Source organism: Syngnathus floridae, chromosome 15 (genome assembly GCF_059516105.1).
Source record: "Syngnathus floridae isolate MCC-2025c chromosome 15, RoL_Sflo_1.0, whole genome shotgun sequence".
Classification (NCBI taxonomy): domain Eukaryota; kingdom Metazoa; phylum Chordata; class Actinopteri; order Syngnathiformes; family Syngnathidae; genus Syngnathus; species Syngnathus floridae.
Genome location: NC_142427.1, coordinates 1,471,460 through 1,487,475, shown reverse-complemented (window position 1 = coordinate 1,487,475; position 16,016 = coordinate 1,471,460). Strand labels below are relative to the sequence as shown.

The following is a 16,016-nucleotide window of genomic DNA, read 5'->3' as shown; positions in this document are numbered from 1 at the left end:
GGATCGTGTTGTTCAGTGCGGCATGGTGTTGTTCGGTGCGGCATGGTGTTGTTCAGTGCGGCATGGTGTTGTTCAGTGCGGCATGGTGTTGTTCAGTGCGGCATGGTGTTGTTCAGTGCGGCATGGTGTTGTTCAGTGCGGGATGGTGTTGTTCAGTGCAGGATGGTGTTGTTCAGTGCGGCATGGTGTTGTTCAGTGCGGCATGGTGTTGTTCATTTCGGCATAATGTTGTTCAGTGCGGCATAATGCTGTTTAGTGCGGCATGGTGTTGTTCAGTGCGGGATGGTGTTGTTCAGTGCGTTATAATGTTGTTCAGTGCGGCATGGTGTTGTTCAGTGCGGCATGGTGTTGTTCAGTGCGGCATGGTGTTGTTCAGTGCGGCATAATGTTGTTCAGTGCGGCATAATGTTGTTCAGTGCGGCATGGTGTTGTTCAGTGCGGGATGGTGTTGTTCAGTGCGGGATGGTGTTGTTCAGTGCGGCATGGTGTTCAATGCGGAATGGTGTTGTTCAGTGCAGGATGGTGTTGTTCAGTGCGGCATGGTGTTGTTCAGTGCGGCATAATGTTGTTCAGTGCGGCATGGTGTTGTTCAGTGCGGCATGGTGTTGTTCAGTGCGGCATGGTGTTGTTCAGTGCGGCATAATGTTGTTCAGTGCGGCATGGTGTTGTTCAGTGCGGCATGGTGTTGTTCAGTGCGGCATAATGTTCAGTGCGGCATAATGTTGTTCAGTGCGGCATGGTGTTGTTCAGTGCGGGATGGTGTTGTTCAGTGCAGGATGGTGTTGTTCAGTGCGGCATGGTGTTCAGTGCGGGATGGTGTCTTTCAGTGCGGCATGGTGTCGTTCAGTGCGGCATGGTGTCTTTCAGTGCGGCATGGTGTCGTTCAGTGAGGCATGGTGTTGTTCAGTGCGGCATGGTGTTGTTTAGTGCGGCATGGTGTTGTTCAGTGTGGGATGGTGTTGTTCAGTGTGGCATGGTGTTCAGTGCGGCATGGTGTTGTTCAGTGCGGTATCGTGTTGTTCAGTGCGGTATCGTGTTTCTCAGTGCGGTATCGTGTTGTTCAGTGCAGTATCGTTGTGTTGTTCGTATTGTGTTTAACACTTAGCCTCTAACACTTAGCCTCTAGCATCTAGAAGGTAAATAAATAGGAAGGAAGGACTCACCGGTGACGTCTTCGCCCACGTCCAAGCGTTGTACTTTGTATTTTCATCCTTCTGACAGTGGAAAACATAGCCAACAAACACCGTGGAACCTAAACGAATGAAAGAAAACTATCATTTGGCCACAACCAACATTCACAGATACAACACAATGTGACGTGCGGGGTTGAGGTTAAAGGTTGAGTGAAGGGCCCTCGTTTTAAACTACTTTTTTGAAAAGGATTGGGAACAAGTAAGACGTATTTAATTTATTTAATGGGAAGTAGTAAGACCTATTGAATTTAATCTATGTATTATATTCTATTGTATTGTATTCTGTTGTATTCTTTTGGATTGTATTCACACTAACCCCACTAAAACTTCAGCCCACAAAAACTCGCCTCTGGCGCCTAGCCTCTGGCACTTAGCCTCTAACACTTAGCCTTTAACACTTAGCCTTTAACACTTAGCCTAGAAGGTGAATAAATAGGGTTAAAGGTTGAGTGAAGGGACCTCGTTTTAAACTACTTTTTTGAAAAGGAGTGGGAACAAGTAAGACGTATTTAATTTATTTAATGGGAAGTAGTAAGACTTATTAAATTTATTTAATCTACTTTTCTTCCCAGGCAAAATTTGATGTGCTGCAATTCCAAATTTCCAAAGTGAATGAAGGAATGAAGTCCTTTAAATTATGATTTTGTATAAATACTAGGCATTAACACAAAATCGACAGCACAAAATGGGCAGACTTTACTTGTTTGAAAAGGACTGGTTACAAGACAGACTTTTTTAATTTATTTAATGGGAAGAAGACTTATTTAGTTTAATTGATCTATTTTTGTTCCCTGGCAAAATTCGATTTGCTGCAATTCCAAATTTCCAAAGTGAATGAAGGAAAGAAGTCGTTTAAATTATGATTTTGTTTAAATACTAGGCATAGACACAAAATCTACGGCACAAAATGGGCAGACTTTACTTGTTTGAAGAGGACTGGTTACAAGACAGACTTTTCTGATTTATTTAATGTGAAGAAGACTTATTTAGTTTATTTAATCTATTTTTGTTACCTGGCAAAATTGGATTTGCTGAAATTGTATTTTGCCAAATCTTGCCTTGAGACCTGATAGGAAGTATTAAACGCTTAGTTAAATCAATACAAGTTGGTAATAAGAGCGAGTAATGTTGGTTGAACCGATGAATGAAGGTTGAAAGCAATTTAAATTATGACTTTGTATAAATACTAGATATTAACAGAACATCTACTGCGCGAAATGGGCAGAGTTTACTTGTTTGAGAAGGAGTGGCTTATTCAAAACTAAGATTTATTTAATCTGTTTGTTCCCAGGCAAAATTGGATGTGATGCAATTCCAAATTTCACCACATGATGGTGCCCAATTTTGACTTCATAGGACATATTAAACACTTAGCCTTTTATTATGTTCAAGGTAATCAGATTCGTTTATTATTCTAATGGCCTCTTCAAAACTATTCTGGATTACTACTTTGGATCTATTCTACATTACTTGGCAACAACATACTCTGTAACAGATTAGGCAGTATAATCATATCTGTTAATTTGAGAGTGCCCACACTCAATCTACTTATCGTGATGTGTTAAATCAATTACTGTTAGACATTATTTGTCTGATAATCTACCAAATCTTTGAATTGAAGAATTTGTGATTTAATTAATAGCTTGTTGTTATGTTAAGGGTAATCAGACTTGTATATAATTCTAATGGCCTTCTTTTGAAAACTATTCTGAATTACAACTTTGGATCTTATATTACTTTGCAACAATCTACTCCGTGACAGATTAGGCAGTATAATCACATATGTTAACTTCAGTGCCCACACTGTATTTATTTATGGTTATTTGTTAAATCAAGTACTGTTAGACATGAAATAGGAAGTGTTTAACATAAATGTTATGGCTACTCACCATTGTAGCTCGCTCCTGGTCAATGATACGAGCCTCTTCTTGCAGTGGAAAACTTGCAGCCAACAAACACCGTGGAACCTAAAGGAATGAAATTAAACATTAACATTTCGCCTCGACCAATTTTCACACGTACAACGCAACGCGGCTACACTTCTGCTATTACAAACGTAAATCTCCTTAAACACAATGAGTGTTACTTACCGTGTACGCTCTAGACGGTCCAGTTGCAAGCAGAAAATAAAGATATTTCTGTTGATAATCGTCGCTGCTCAGTGGCTCACGGCCATCGCGCCAACAGATTTGAATTTTGGCGGAGGTTCGGGCAATTACGTCATATCCACGGCACATGACTGCGACGTAATACCCGCTTATCTGAAACGGCAGTTAAAAGTAGAGTTACATCAAGTTTTCTTGGAACCTAAACGAATGAAAGAAAACTATCATTTGGCCACAACCAACATTCACAGATACAACACAACGTGCGGGGTTGGGGTTAAAGATTGAGTGAAGGGCCCTCGTTTTAAACTACTGTTTTGAAAAGGAGTGGGAACAAGTAAGACGTATTTAATTTATTTAATGGGAAGTAGTAAGACTTATTAAATTTATTTAATCTACTTTTCTTCCCAGGCAAAATTTGATGTGCTGCAATTCCAAATTTCCAAAGTGAATGAAGGAATGAAGTCCTTTAAATTATGATTTTGTATAAATACTAGGCATTAACACAAAATCGACGGCACAAAATGGGCAGACTTTACTTGTTTGAAAAGGACTGGTTACAAGACAGACTTTTTTAATTTATTTAATGGGAAGAAGACTTATTTAGTTTAATTGATCTATTTTTGTTCCCTGCCAAAATTCGATTTGCTGCAATTCCAAATTTCCAAAGTGAATGAAGGAAAGAAGTCGTTTAAATTATGATTTTGTTTAAATACTAGGCATAGACACAAAATCTACGGCACAAAATGGGCAGACTTTACTTGTTTGAAGAGGACTGGTTACAAGACAGACTTTTCTGATTTATTTAATGGGAAGAGGACTTATTTAGTTTATTTAATCTATTTTTGTTCCCTGGCAAAATTGGATTTGCTGAAATTGTATTTTGCCAAATCTCGATTTGAGACCTGATAGGAAGTATTAAACGCTTAGTTAAATCAATACAAGTTGGTAATAAGAGCGAGTAATGTTGGTTGAACCGATGAATGAAGGTTGAAAGCAATTTAAATTATGACTTTGTATAAATACTAGATATTAACAGAACATCTACTGCGCAAAATGGGCAGAGTTTACTTGTTTGAGAAGGAGTGGCTTATTCAAAACTAAGATTTATGTAATCTGTTTGTTCCCAGGCAAAATTGGATGTGATGCAATTCCAAATTTCACCACATGATGGTGCCCAATTTTGACTTCATAGGACATATTAAACACTTAGCTTGTTATTATGTTCAAGGTAATCAGATTTGTTTATCATTCTAATGGCCTCTTCAAAACTATTCTGGATTACTACTTTGGATCTATTCTACATTACTTGGCAACAACATACTCTGTAACAGATTAGGCAGTATAATCACATATGTTAACTTGAGAGTGCCCACACTCAATCTACTTATCGTGATGTGTTAAATCAATTACTGTTAGACATTATTTGTCTGATAATCTACCAAATCTTTGAATTGAAGAATTTGTGATTTAATTAATAGCTTGTTCAGGGTAATCAGACTTGTATATAATTCTAATGGCCTTCTTTTGAAAACTATTCTGAATTACAACTTTGGATCTTATATTACTTTGCAACAATCTACTCCGTGACAGATTAGGCAGTATAATCACATATGTTAACTTCAGTGCCCACACTGTATTTATTTATGGTTATTTGTTAAATCAAGTACTGTTAGACATGAAATAGGAAGTGTTTAACATAAATGTTATGGCTACTCACCATTGTAGCTCGCTCCTGGTCAATGATACGAGCCTCTTCTTGCAGTGGAAAACTTGCAGCCAACAAACACCGTGGAACCTAAAGGAATGAAATTAAACATTAACATTTCGCCTCGACCAATTTTCACACGTACAACGCAACGCGGCTACACTTCTGCTATTACAAACGTAAATCTCCTTAAACACAATGAGTGTTACTTACCGTGTACGCTCTAGACGGTCCAGTTGCAAGCAGAAAATAAAGATATTTCTGTTGATAATCGTCGCTGCTCAGTGGCTCACGGCCATCGCGCCAACAGATTTGAATTTTGGCGGAGGTTCGGGCAATTACGTCATATCCGCGGCATTTGACTGCGACGTAATACCCGCTTATCTGAAACGGCAGTTAAAAGTAGAGTTACATCAAGTTTTCTTGGAACCTAAACGAATGAAAGAAAACTATCATTTGGCCACAACCAACATTCACAGATACAACACAACGTGCGGGGTTGAGGTTAAAGATTGAGTGAAGGGCCCTCGTTTTAAACTACTGTTTTGAAAAGGAGTGGGAACAAGTAAGACGTATTTAATTTATTTAATGGGAAGTAGTAAGACTTATTAAATTTATTTAATCTACTTTTCTTCCCAGGCAAAATTTGATGTGCTGCAATTCCAAATTTCCAAAGTGAATGAAGGAATGAAGTCCTTTAAATTATGATTTTGTATAAATACTAGGCATTAACACAAAATCGACGGCACAAAATGGGCAGACTTTACTTGTTTGAAAAGGACTGGTTACAAGACAGACTTTTTTAATTTATTTAATGGGAAGAAGACTTATTTAGTTTAATTGATCTATTTTTGTTCCCTGCCAAAATTCGATTTGCTGCAATTCCAAATTTCCAAAGTGAATGAAGGAAAGAAGTCGTTTAAATTATGATTTTGTTTAAATACTAGGCATAGACACAAAATCTACAGCACAAAATGGGCAGACTTTACTTGTTTGAAGAGGACTGGTTACAAGACAGACTTTTCTGATTTATTTAATGGGAAGAGGACTTATTTAGTTTATTTAATCTATTTTTGTTCCCTGGCAAAATTGGATTTGCTGAAATTGTATTTTGCCAAATCTCGATTTGAGACCTGATAGGAAGTATTAAACGCTTAGTTAAATCAATACAAGTTGGTAATAAGAGCGAGTAATGTTGGTTGAACCGATGAATGAAGGTTGAAAGCAATTTAAATTATGACTTTGTATAAATACTAGATATTAACAGAACATCTACTGCGCAAAATGGGCAGAGTTTACTTGTTTGAGAAGGAGTGGCTTATTCAAAACTAAGATTTATGTAATCTGTTTGTTCCCAGGCAAAATTGGATGTGATGCAATTCCAAATTTCACCACATGATGGTGCCCAATTTTGACTTCATAGGACATATTAAACACTTAGCTTGTTATTATGTTCAAGGTAATCAGATTTGTTTATCATTCTAATGGCCTCTTCAAAACTATTCTGGATTACTACTTTGGATCTATTCTACATTACTTGGCAACAACATACTCTGTAACAGATTAGGCAGTATAATCACATATGTTAACTTGAGAGTGCCCACACTCAATCTACTTATCGTGATGTGTTAAATCAATTACTGTTAGACATTATTTGTCTGATAATCTACCAAATCTTTGAATTGAAGAATTTGTGATTTAATTAATAGCTTGTTCAGGGTAATCAGACTTGTATATAATTCTAATGGCCTTCTTTTGAAAACTATTCTGAATTACAACTTTGGATCTTATATTACTTTGCAACAATCTACTCGGTGACAGATTAGGCAGTATAATCACATATGTTAACTTCAGTGCCCACACTGTATTTATTTATGGTTATTTGTTAAATCAAGTACTGTTAGACATGAAATAGGAAGTGTTTAACATAAATGTTATGGCTACTCACCATTGTAGCTCGCTCCTGGTCAATGATATGAGCCTCTTCTTGCAGTGGAAAACTTGCAGCCAACAAACACCGTGGAACCTAAAGGAATGAAATTAAACATTAACATTTCGCCTGGACCAACATTCACACGTACAACGCAACGCGGCTACACTTCTGCTATTACAAACGTAAATCTCCTTAAACACAACGAGTGTTACTTACCGTGTACGCTCTAGGCAAAATTGGATGTGATGCAATTCCAAATCTATCTGAAACGGCAGTTAAAAGTAGAGTTACATCAAGTTTTCTTTTTTAATCAACACAATCATTTACAACCGTTGACCAGAAAGAATCGTCGAAATTCGACGTCCCCCACAAACGCCACGCTCACTCGCTTTTCAGGGCAACAAAAGTACTTCTTTTTAAAAACGATGAGTTGTACTTACCGTGTACGCTCTGGACGGTCCAGTTGCAAGCAGAAAATAAAAATATTTCTCTTGTTAGTCGTATGTTACCATCCGCTGTGTCTTTGTCAACATCGCCGCCATTTTCCTACTTCCTGCTGCGAGCCACGCCCACGGATTTAAATTTGGGCGGAAGCTCTTTCCATTGGCGTCGTTTTCGCGTATAGCAAATCCGATTGGTTGGGAAGGGGGCACGGTTATGCAGCCGAGGGGTCCTGTGATCGGTGGGATGTAAAGTAGGCGTCGACGTCACGTCCGCGTCACGTGACCACGACGTGGCAGACGTCATATAGCAATCGCTGTTTTGTTTAGTAGACTTACAGTTGTTATGCATTGACATAATGGCGCACACACCAAATAGATTTAAATAAATTAAATAATTCTTCTGCCCACTCTCTTTTAAACAAGTTAACTCTCCCCGCGGATTTGAATTCCGGCGAAAGTTACGCCCATCGACGTCACGTATGTCACGTGACCACGACGTGGCAGATGTCATATAGCAACCGCTGTTTTGTTTAGTAGATTTACAGTTGTTATGCATTGGCATAATGGTGTGCACTCAAAATAGATTTAAATAAATTAAATATTTCTTCTGCCCACTCCCTTTTAAACAAGTTAACTCTGCCCACGTCCATTGACGTCTTGTCTGCGTCACGTGACCACGACGTAGCGACGTCATATAGTAACCGCTGTTTTGATTAGTAGACTTACAGTTATTATGCGTTGACATAATGGCGCACTGGTTAGCATGGCCACCTCTTAAGCATGATGTTGCGGGTTCGACGCCTGATCAATGTTAGCATGGAGTGACCTGAAGTGCATGGCGCTGAAGATTTGAATCTTTGAAATGCGCTGAGGTCTGACATATCAGGCAGAATGGTTTGCCATCACGTTCAACAAAAAATAGAAACTTTCCCACTCTGATTAAAACGTCCTGTGTTCATCTACGTATTTTCGTTTTGCTGTGCATCTTTTCCCTGCCATTTCGAGAGCCCAATTGACACTCATAGTTTAAAGAAATGTGTTTGCCCATCCTACTTTGTGGAATTTCACCACATGCGCTTTTGACCAAAATACCAAATTGAACTCAAGTGAAGCCAACACGCACAACCCCCCCCCCCCCCCCCCCACACACACACACACACACACACAAATGTTGATATGAACATAAAAGAGCCGCATGCGGTTCGGGAGTTGCGGCTTGGCCAAACCTGTACTATACAACTTTATTTGTATAAAATTTTCACAACAGCTGTCACACAAACAAAGCGGGAAAAACCGAAGACGTGCGTGTTCCGCCCACGCTGGATTTATTTGCACCTTTGAAGAGAGAGTAATAGAAGGCAGCAGGCTTTGATGTCTATTCATATGCAAATGAGTTAGGGAGTCATAAAATTTTATGATCTATTGATGTTGATTTATGACGTATTTTATTGGGGGTCATAAATTCTTTAGCGGGTTGGTGGCATCAAGATGGCGCCAGTCGTGACGGCGCCATCTTTGACTGTCGCCATTTTGGTTTGCTGGCGCCATTTTTAAGATGTGGATATGTATGGGCATGTATTTTTATGAATCAAGACAGGTGGAGCACCTGTGCTAGCTTTGCTAACAGCCCTCTGAGCTACCTTTGCATCCGGCCCGTACGTGTGAGACTGAAGGGGAGCCTTTTTGTTGAGAAGGCGAAGGGGAGGGGGGTGTTTGTGATAGGGTGGGGGGTTTGTGACAGGAGGCAACATTATAGGTGTCAAAGTTGGCTGGAAGAGAGTCGCATATAATTTGAGAATCAATAGCTCAGCCAAAGTTATCTGAAAAGCGAGAGACGCATGTAATTTGGTAAACATTGGTTTAGAGGATCAAAGGGCTTTTGTTGAGAAAATCACACTGTTACAAGTCACAAGTTATCTCTAATGTAATTTGACAAACAATAGCGGAGTCGGTATTACTGGGGCCAAGGATATGCTGTAGAGACTGTTTGAACCGTTTAATTTTGGAGGGAGACAGACGAAGGCCTCTGTTTTTTATGAAGGCTGTCTAAGTTTAAAACATATCCTGATTTTTTAAAAAAAAAACACGTGATACACAGAGGTGTGGTTTGAGAGAGGGGCAGGACCTGTTGTTCGTATATTTACGCGAGAGTATCGTGCTGATAGTTCATAGAAAAAAGAGCTAAAGCTGTGGTGTTAAACTGCAAACCTGAAGCTCGAATCATGATAGCAGAAACGCCGGTCAGTATCCATCTTTGCCGCAGAGGCCCCGATGGCCTGCTAGATGCCCCTAGAAAGAAGCAAATGTATCTCAGGCGCATGCAACAAAGGCCTACAGAAAAACTTGAACGGAGCTGGCAGCTAACACCAGAGACTCTATGGGGATTTAGTTTTTTTTACGAGACTGGTGAGTTGTCTTTCTTCATGAGAAACCAAGAGAGCTCCGGTTCAAACATCAACAACAACAACAACACTTGTGAGCAGACAGGTGCGTTTGGCTCGTTGAACTCGAATGACTGGGCTGTCTTAAATCAACTCTTGCCAGAGGTTTTGACTGAATTTCTCAAGGAATACGGGTTAGAAGGTGAGCTGAATGCAACTTGGATTTCAAAAATCACAGCCAGCGGGAGATGTTTTTTCCGGCTGAAAGTTTCTCCTCAAACTGTTGATGGGGTAGAAGACGGAGAGCTAATCGATTTAATGTTTCTAAAACTTGAAGTGTTCAACAGCGAATGCGGTGTTTTCCAGACAATTTTGAATATACCGTTATCCGAATGGGATCAGAAGATGCAAGCTTATGGTGAGAGTATTACAGGGCTTTTTCTATCAAGCCGTGTCTGGACAAATGTCGTCGGAGTGAAACGTAAACTGGCTTTAGATTAACCCTTACTAAAAAATTAAGTTTAAACCCCAGGCCCTCTTCAACACACAAGACTCTGTTCCTCCTCCTAACCCCTCCTAGTCTCCATCTTTTTCTCACCTGCAGTCAATGAAAGTTGAGGGGGTGATAGTCATTAGCATAACTCTATAAAGCCAGGTCCCCAGACTTCTCTTTCACACACGCAGAGACGGTGGAAAGACAATGGCCCAAAAAATGCTTGCCAGAAGACTTTTACCACGTTTTATACCTATGGAGCATGGGCCTGACATCACATTCTGGTCCACCCCTGAAAACTCTGAGGCCGAAGCCGACGATGCTGACACAACTTTCATCGCATCGCCGGAACCAACACCAGCGCTGCCTGAGACATGGGCGGAAAGGTTTGAGATTCTTCCACTACCTACACCCGACCCGAGCGAATGCCTCTCACCCATATGCCTCGACGATCTGCAACCCGATTCTCTCTATGGAGCCTTGTCATCAACTTTTGACGTGTTTGAAACCCCTGAAACCTCGGGGGAGCAACAGCAGGAGGAGGAGCAGCAGAGACCGCAACAGCATGAACCGTGGTCCTCGTCACGAGCCATCGAATTGTTTGATGACGCCTGCGCACGCTATCCTGAAAACGGGATGGATTTGCCCAACTTGACTGCTGCTGACATTAGAGTCTTACTCGAAGAGGCAGAATCGCACCTGCCCGCTGATTTTGAGGAGGGTGATGACCCTCAGCAGGCCCTTGAGTTTGGGGTCGTTCCTTCGATGAGCTCGACGCCTGGGAAAATCAACACACAGCAAGGCTCAGAGTATAATATGTGTGTCGAACCACTTAATTGGTTGGTTATTGAAGATTACACACGTCTAAAACTGATGGTTGTTCATCTTTTGTATGATGCATTGATTAAGCATGCTAAATCTAACTGTGACGGATGTGCTCTTGATGATCTCAGCCAAATGGCGCACACGTGCTTGTATGTTGAGGATCGAGACTTTTATTTCTACGCGAATTATGAAACAGTGATGGCTGAGTTGTGTAATGCTGACTTCCTCCACACGTTGTCGACAATGTTTTTCTATTTTAAAACCTCTGCACCCCTTATAAACATTCGCAATTCTGTTTCTGCCATTCTACATGACCTAGCTCACGAGTGCAAGATCTTTACACGGCTCCGTGCGATAAAACAAGAAGCGCGTGACACTGTGTTGAGCAGCAGCGAAGTCGCTCTATTATTCAGAACGTTTGGAAAAACAGAATGGGAGGTATTGTGAAAAAAATGTGGAGCCGGTTGAAGGCTTTCCTAACAGTACTTTTAGATGTAACAGGGGGCCAGCTAAAAAAGTTTAAAGTAACACCAACTATGCTATCTTCATTCCTGCGTTATGTTAAACCTTAGGATTTATAGAAAGATGTTTTTACCATGTTTTACACGTGTTTCCGTTTACTAGTAATGTTTTTTTAAGAACTAGTTTGATTTTTTTTATGTAATAAACTATTGTGACCGGAAAAGTGACTGTCTCTCTGTGTTTATTCAATGGCATGAGTTGTCTTCAGAGACTTTATAATTGTTGCTAAGAATCCTGTTAGTTTTAGGGCGAGAGACACGCCTACACAGGGGAAAAAAAAAAAAAAAAAAAAAAAAAAACCAAATCGAAAGCGAGAGACCGCTCAAAGCAGCAGCAGTGCATTCGGACCTCTCATCTCGCACGTTTACTAACTTCTCGACTTAACTCCCCGCTAAAATTTGAAATAATGCCCACTAAAAAGGGGCTCGTGTTGGACGCGCTGGAAAACCTATCCAACGAGAACTTCAAAAGGTTTGTTAAGGCGCTGGTGAACCGTCGCGGTAACATAAAGGTGGCGAAAAACAAGGTGCAAGATAAGGACTTTGTGGACGTAACCGAGGTGCTGGTGTCCACTTTCACCGAGGACAACGCTCCAGCCGTGGTCTCCGAATTGCTCATCTCCATTAACTGCGCCGACGAGGCCTAAAAGCTCAGTGTGTGTGTGTGTGTGAGGCCAGAGGGGGGCAGCTAATTTTTAAGAACTAGTTTGATTTTTCTGTAATAAACTATTGTGACCGGAAAAGTGACCGTTTCTCTGTGTTTATTCAATTCGAAATCGTAAGATATCATACCTGTTTGTTTTATTAACAGCGTCACAATCTGTTATCCGCCAGAACTGATCTAACAATGGGTGGCGACAGGTGTCTTCACAAACTCTATTTTTCTGCTGAGAATCCAGCTAGTTTTGGGGGAGAGAGACGCCTGCATAGAGGGGCGGTGGATAGCTGTAAAAACACCAACATTAAAAAAGTAAAAGCTTTTTTATCCGATCAGGACGCATACACTTTACACAGACCAGCCAGAATAACTTTTCCTAGAAATAAAGTTTTTGTTCGAGGGCCTATGAGACAGTTCCAGGCAGATTTATGCGATTTGCAATCACTTGCGCGTTACAACGATGGTTATAAATATTTACTAACCGTAATCGATATATTTTCGAAACGCGCGTATGTACGCGTTTTGAAAGCAAAAACAGGTACCCACGTTAGCGAAGCATTTGAAGATATCCTAGCAGTTAGCGGTTCACCATTACGCCTTCAAACAGATAAAGGGACGGAGTTTTTTAACAAACATTTCCAGAAATTAATGAGAAAGCACAATATTACACATTTTTCCACCGTCTCAGACACTAAAGCCCAGACGGTCGAGAGATTCAACAAAACATTAAAATCCCGCATGTGGAGGTATTTCACAGCTAAGAACACACACAGATACGTGGATGTGATTCAGGATTTTATTGTCAGTTATAACGACAGTTTTCACAGCAGTATAAAAATGGCACCTAACGCTGTAAACGAGGAGAATAAGAATGTCGTTTTCACTAACCTCTACGCACGAAATCCTTTCCGACGGGAGAACAAGTTCCGGTTCGCACCGGGCGACACTGTGCGAATTTCCAAAATAAAAGGGATTTTTGAAAAAGGTTATTTACAAACTTACACGGATGAAATTTTCACAATAAGACAGCGTCTCCACCGCGTTCCTCCCGTCTATAAAATATCAGATTTGGATGGTATGCCTGTAGAAGGGAGTTTCTACGAGGCGGAATTACAAAAAGTGCAAATAAAAAAAAATAAAATTTTTCGCATACAGAAAATTCTTAAATCACGCACCGTGTCAGGTAAACGCGAGTCCCTCGTCCACTGGGTGGGCTGGCCATCCAAATTCGACAGTTGGGTACCCACAAAGAGTATTAAAAACATCTGACGATCTCTAAAACGGCCATTCTGTGGAAATTACAAGATGGGTGACCACCAGAGAGAATTCTACGTCACATTAGCGTCAAACGCAAGTGTACATCTTTTTAGTGCAAACACGCTCACAGAATTTAAAACGGAGCTGGCTCAACATATTGATTTAAAAGGCTCGTGGGAGGTTGGTCTGTGCGAAATATCGTACGTCAACACAATCGCAACCGTCCCTGAGAAAAAACGGAACTTTTATCTAAAACAACCTAAAAATCCGCTCCCTAGAGGTGATACATTCCAAGACGACTCAGAAACTCGACATATGCTCAAAACAAGGGGAGGTGTTTATCAAAATTATGACTCGTTAGCTTTGGACATTCAAACTCTATTAACTAAAGCGAGTTGCAAAAAGATTGACGTCCGATTTGATCTGCATAAACAGAGATTCATGTTTTCGGGCGAAGAAGGATTGAGAATTATGTTCAAGAGCCCCCTGGCGTATATTGTCGGGATAAATCCCGAGAATTGGCTGTCACTTAAACCGGAAGGCGTCAACGCACAACATCCTGCCGATATAAGAGCCGGATCATATTTTATGTTCATCTACACAGACATCATCCACCATCAGACAGTTGGCGACGCGTACGCCCCCATGCTTCGAACTCTACCGATAGAAGGGAATTACGGAGAAGTTGTGAACAGGACTTTTAATCCGGTTTACTATTTAGATGTGTGCAGGAGCCATATTGAAACCATTTCGGTTTACCTGCGATCAGACCAGAACAACCCGTTAGATTTCGAATACGGGAAGGTTATTCTCACTCTACATTTTAGATCGAAATAAAAAAAAAAATTAACAGAACAACCCGTTAGATTTCGAATACGGGAAGGTTATTCTCACTCTGCATTTTAGATCGAAATAAAAAAAAAAAATGACGTCATCGTCAATGCACCCTGATTTGTACCGTTTTGTCGATTATTACGAAACACAAGTGGGGGGCTCTTTTCAAGGTTACGCGGGCGCACCGGTTCAGTACGGACGTGGAATTGGATCTATTTTTGCAAAATTATTTCGTTTCGTGATGCCTTTGTTCAAAAACGGGTTTAACTTGGCGAAGCCACATCTCCAAGCCGCCGCTAAAAACATAGCAACGGATGTAGCGGGGCGTGTCATTCAAAGAATCCACCAGAAACAAGGCCCCGAGCAAGAAGGTTCCGGGCTTGCTGTATTGTCACGTGGGACGATCCACCCTGGGGGGCGGAGAAAGAGGACCGTTAAAAGGAAAAGACGCTCCACCGGTCTCAGACCAGTTGTCAGGAAAAAGCGGAGAAGACGCAAGACAGATATTTTCTCTTAAAAAATGGCCCTTCTACATTTCAAGAGCCACGAGGCGACTTTATCAAGTCTGGACCTTTTTAGCGCTCCCTTGACCCAATTCTCCATAGAAGATAGCTCATATGTCGAATTCCAGCCATTGTCAGCAATTGTGGATCAGGGGCCTATAGAGTTCTTTATCCCCGGGGACGGCTCAAAATATTTAGATTTATCTGACACTTTACTACATCTCCGTGCAAAGGTGACGCGTAGGGATGGGACAAATATTCCACCGCAGGAGCAAGTCGGCATCGTGAATTTCCCTATAAACACAATTTTTAGTCAATTAGATATTTCGTTGGGTGGGCGGTTAATCTCACAATCTAGTGCTACACACGCATACAGATCCATCATCGAGCTGCTGTTAAATTTTTCAAAAGATTCTTTGGAGTCACAATTCACAGCAGGAATGTTCGCTATGGACACTAGGGGGCGTATGGACGCGATTTCGGTCGAAGAGGGCGTGGCTAACGCTGGTTTTGTGCGGCGCGCACAGCAGATTGCCGGCTCACGTGAATTCCATCTCACGGGGTCGCTTCATGGAGATATTTTCTTTTCCGAACGCCATCTATTGAATAATGTGGATCTACGTCTAAAGTTAACTAGAGCTTCTGATGATTTCTGTCTCATGAGCGCTCCAGACAGTGATTCGTGTCTCAAAATACTAGGAGCATCGTTATTTGTGAAAAAAGTATCAATTTCACCGGCTGTGGCGATAGGTCACGCCGCCGCTTTACAGAAAGGTAACGCCCTTTATCCGTTGACCAGAATCAATATGAAGACCTTCAGTATACCACAAAACTCACGAATTTGTCATCAGGATAATCTATTCCTCGGCCACATCCCCAAGCAAATTGTAATAGCTCTCGTAAACCACAACAGTTTCATGGGTCGGAGAGATTTAAACCCGTTTAATTTTTTGCATTATAACATAGAGTATTTAGCTCTCAGCCACGAAGGTCGACAAATACCTGCCAAAGCTTTTCAGCCCAATTTCGAAGCTGGGATATGTACACGTGAATTTCATAATTTATACACAGCAACAGGACGTTTTCTGAAAGACCTACCTCTTTGTATCGATCAACAGGATTTTAGTCAAGGCTACTCACTTTTTGTTTTCAATTTAAGTCA

At 40.9% G+C, this 16,016-nt stretch overlaps 1 long non-coding RNA gene across 1 annotated transcript; it reads right to left on the bottom strand.

The window, feature by feature from the left end:
* Positions 1 to 10,157: 10,157 nt before the first annotated feature.
* On the bottom strand, positions 10,158 to 13,169 carry LOC148385859 (uncharacterized). The gene is made up of 4 exons (XR_015863121.1): positions 13,149 to 13,169; positions 10,956 to 11,034; positions 10,693 to 10,881; positions 10,158 to 10,623 (listed from the first exon to the last, which is right to left on the bottom strand). It is a non-coding gene; the product is annotated as an uncharacterized LOC148385859 (long non-coding RNA).
* Between the last annotated feature and the right edge of the window lie 2,847 nt (positions 13,170 to 16,016).